We start from the raw sequence: 4,702 nt of genomic DNA on the forward strand, positions 1-4,702 counted from the left end.
ATTGTACCATGACTTCCTAAACCTGAAGGTTGTCTTCCTCTGAGCTATTGACTCCCTTTAAGCTTGCTCACTCCCTTTGAAGCCTGACTCCCTCTAATTCCAAATCATAGGGCCTTCTTGGCCTTCAATATTTCTACTTCACCTTCTCTCCAAGTTTCTCACTTGGATCTCCAATGGCTATATCATCCCTCTGACCATATTGATTCTTTCCTTCTCAACTCCTCTCCTATCACAAGAACATATATGGCCCTTACTCGGTCCCTCCAAGCTTAGATCTCTTCACAAGACCTTCACACCTAGATCATAATGGATCTCTCATTATCTTGTGGCAATCTCGTCTCAAGATCTTAGCACATCTAATGAATGAATCTCTAATCCATTTCTCTTTGCCTACGCACCAAGATACAATTTTCCACAACTCCTCGTGTGAACAATATGCTCCATGTTTCACTAGGCCTACTAATCTTGGTCTGCATGACCCATACAAGCAGTCTTCCATACTTTAGCTAACTCTCTTAGGATGGGTCCTCAAAACACTGTTATTACTTGCAACAATTCCTACAATTCCCTCTTAAAGTTATCACATGTGCAATCTCAGATCCAACTGCCCTTCTCAGAGACCATATTCTAATACCATGTTAGATTTTGGACACTAAACTCAGTGTGTATGCGCGCGCACACACACACACGCCAGATCTAGTAACAACTTCCCATTAAATTTACACAGTTAATGAACTGAAACACATTGATGTGTCTAACCAAAAACAAGTTTAGCACAATGGAACTTATAAAACTAGCAATTATATCATGCACAGTAAACATATCACACACAAGTTCTACCCAATCAATAGTTCTTCATTAAATTCTTCTCAAACCCTACTCGGGCTCAAATATTAGGATAGCGGTCCTCTAAGAAATTACATATGCAATAATTACCTTGGATCTGATCTAGTAGATCAAGCCCTAGATCCATCCTCCATCTGGCTTATCTAGATCTCCTTTATTGCTTTGTGCTCTTTCCTCAAACATAGCACAACTAAGTATCTCACTCACAACAAACCTACAATATTACTCATGTAGTTCTCTTGCTTACTTGACATAATCTCTCTCTCAATGTCTCGTGCTCTTGCATGTCTCTATGCCCTACTCGGCCCTTCTAGTCGTCATCACTATGCCACAAGTAAGAATTGCTCACCCTTGTACTTATAATTTTCCAAAGGGTGTGATACCATGGGTTAGGAGAATATGATGGGCCTATGGATGCAAAGCCTCATCACTTATCCCACTTGCCCCACACATGAGTATCCTCCAGATGCTACCCAAAATATCAATAATCTAACCACTACCTCAAGGTGCCCCCATGGCTCCCAGTTAATCCCTCATGGGAATTGAACCTTACTCAATGATGAAAAACTTCTTGCTTTCCACTACAAGATCCAACCCCTTTGGGCCTTAACCTTATCCATTTTAAATGAACTTCTTACTTAGATATTTTATACCCTTGAGGATGGGTAAAAGTTTTGTCTAAAAAGCTAAAGTTGAAAAATCCCTTTCACAATTATAATCCAAAAGAAAGAACTAATATTTAATAAAATGAACATGGTTCCTTTTACAAATTTAACAAAAAATTGATAAAAATTTCTATCTCATAATCAATTCACTCTTTCAAGTTGCATTTATAACAAATTGTATTTGTCCTTGTAGTTTGTTAAGTGGTGGTATTTACTTCTTCTCTTGGGAATTAAAATTTAGAAATCATCAAAGGATGGCTTATTGAGAGGTGAAAGAAGGGAGTTGATATTACCCCCACTAAAGTTCTAGTTTCACCAATGAGAAACTTCAACTTGTTTAATGCTTGTGTTTACATCAGTGATAATGAAAGTTCTTGGGAAATATATGGAACAATAATTGCATAAAACAATGTCTAAAGAATTGGTTTAGGAAAAAGGAACAAAAGGCTCACAAGGAATTATTTTGAAGAATTATCTTAGGGTATTTAGATAACTTGCAATGGCATCTTATTCAATGATAAGTAAAGGCCAACATTCCAAGTATTCTTGTAATATATGTCTTATTCCAAGGTTACAAGTTAAAGGTGAAGGAAAATAAACCCTAAGCAACTTTGGTAAATGATAATAGATAAAACATATCCTTGGGTTTTCTTTGCTAGTGCTAATTAAGGGTTGCAAGCATTCCACATTTGTAGAAGCATTATGTAATTTTTTATTAGTCATTTTGTTAAAATTTAAAACAACTTTGAGTATAGGCACTCATAATTTAATTACATTAATAACGTTGAGATGTTTATTAAAGTTGACATATGAGAAATGAATTGATTGCTTACAAATTTATGTGGATTCTCTTCATGTCTTCAGCTAGATAAAAAGGGCTTCATAAATTATAAATGTTACTCTTGTGCCCCTAGTTAACTAGTTAAAATTGTTTCCAACGTCGTGTGTCATATACCCACAACTATAGAGAACATATCATCAAGGCTAATGGGCTCTCCAAGGACAACAAATGGACATTGGAATTATAGTAATGGAAGAAACTTTAGATGGTTCTCTTTGTATCATCTGATGTACAAATTGAGGGATGATAATGCTAGTAATACTAATTTTTTTGTTGGTGTAAAAACACAAAAGTTTAGTTCATTAGGTCTATACAAAGTCCAAGTATATGGATGAAACAATATAAAAAACATTTATATTTTTGTTTATTTTGATTGCTAGAGGCAAAATATATTGTAAAAATATTTAGAGGTTTTTCTTGGGAGTCCTAAATGACTATATGGCCTATGTCAATTGTTTTGGACACTCAAGAAATGTAATCATCAATTCAACTTTGAAAAAAATACCCTCAAGTATTATAAAAAGAAAAGAAGAAAAGAAAAAAATCTATCTTAATCAATCTTGTCAAAAGTTAATCAAATTAGTAAACAACTCCTAAAAGTTACTTGTGAATTGTTCGAATGCCTCTATATTATATTTGCTTAAATTGTTTTTCAATTTTGATATTTCATCAAAACTCTTATCTATTTTCAAGTAATTTCCTACGTACATGTTTTTTTCTCTTGAGAATGGACAAGAGTCATACCTCTTGCAAGTGTCATTCTTAATGCTATGTGGATGTCTTCAAATGTGGAAAGTTAATAGATTCAGTGGTTGCATGGCGTTTAGTCAATTCAGGTTTCCTATAAGCTCTAGGTTTTTGCTTACTTGGTGATTACTAAGATTTCCCCTCCGAAGCCAAATTGGGAAAAAGTGGTCTTTCTAATGGCCTTTGCCATTTTTGCTTGAAGCCAAAACTAGTGAAACACATCTTGTAGGAATTTGCAAGATATTGTTGGGTTGATGTTAACTTTTAGTGCCCTGGATCTGAGTGCACATGTGACAAATGAAGGTATTGAGGGCCTTTGTCATAACTGATCCATTAACATTAAAGGTTGGAGGGTGGCAACACTTATCGCCCACCATCACCACAAGGTATGTCCTTTGCATGAGTCAATGTGGTTGAACGATGAAGGTGTATTTAATGTGGAATTAAGATGCAAATACCCACATAACCACACAAGTCCCTACTCCTTTTGTCATTTGAATTCCTGATAATAGTGAGTAAGCCGAGGAAGTTGACAGAGGTGGCTCTCGACGACATATGCTAGAAGTTATGGTTCGTGAGTGTGGATGGATTAGAAGAGGAGGGAGGGGCATAGGGCATCCACCTCCTCCTCCTTGGAACGGTTTTGGTGATAATCGATTTGATGAAGACCTTTTGTGTTGCTTCAAAAGGTTGATAGTTAATATGGAGGCAGAGGAGATCAAGAACAATGGTGACAGCCATTGGGCACTTTGAAACCTATTAGGTCGACACCTTCGTGATCAAAAAGAGATGTTGCAAGTGGTGGAAGGTCGCATCGTAGACCTTGACTTTCACCTCATCCAAGTGTGTGTGGCCCTACATGTTCTAGCAGGTACTTGATCCAGGTGGATATTGGTGGCCACCTGCCAAGTCCACCTGGACCCCCACCATTGTCTTTCTCAGCATTTTCAGTTTCCTTAATTGTAGCACAACTTACTATTTTTAGCAGTTTTTCGGGTCCTGAACTTCCGGAGCCGTTTTGAGGCCCTAAACGACGTTTTTTGGGAAATCTGGGGGCAACATGGGTCCATGGACCGATGTTGCCCTTCCCAAAGTGGTAGTGCTCAGATAGATCTTTCTAACGAGCTATTGTACGCATCAAACGGAGATCGTATGCCAAAGTTACGACCCCGGGAAGTTGATGTACCAATTTACCCAAACGGGGCCCACAGTTTGGCGTTTCATCTCCTAGGGTTAGGTTTTGGAATGTTAAGGGTTGTCCATTGTTTCTCAACAATAAATAGGCCTTCGAGCCTCATTGTAACACAGTTCAGAGGCATGTAGCCATCACATCTCTTCTCAGAGATAAGCTACCATCGCCCTAGCTAGTTTATTGCCATTTCTGTTTGTAAGCATATTTCAGTATTTTCCATTAATGAAATGAAGTATTATTTCCGCTGCATCTTTGTGTATATGGTTATCTCTGTAATTTGTTGCGTTCCTGTTTAAATCTGGATCAGTGGTATCAGAGCGGTCTGCTTTTTCTCTGTTTTTCTTTGCATGTCCCCAACAAGGTCGGGATATAAGGAGTTAGGGCTTGAACTGGTTGAACCTTTGCAAGACC

This window comes from Pinus tabuliformis, chromosome 2_2 (genome assembly GCF_031772625.1).
Source record: "Pinus tabuliformis cultivar Carrire ecotype Pingquan chromosome 2_2, CPIR1, whole genome shotgun sequence".
NCBI classification, from domain to species: domain Eukaryota; kingdom Viridiplantae; phylum Streptophyta; class Pinopsida; order Pinales; family Pinaceae; genus Pinus; species Pinus tabuliformis.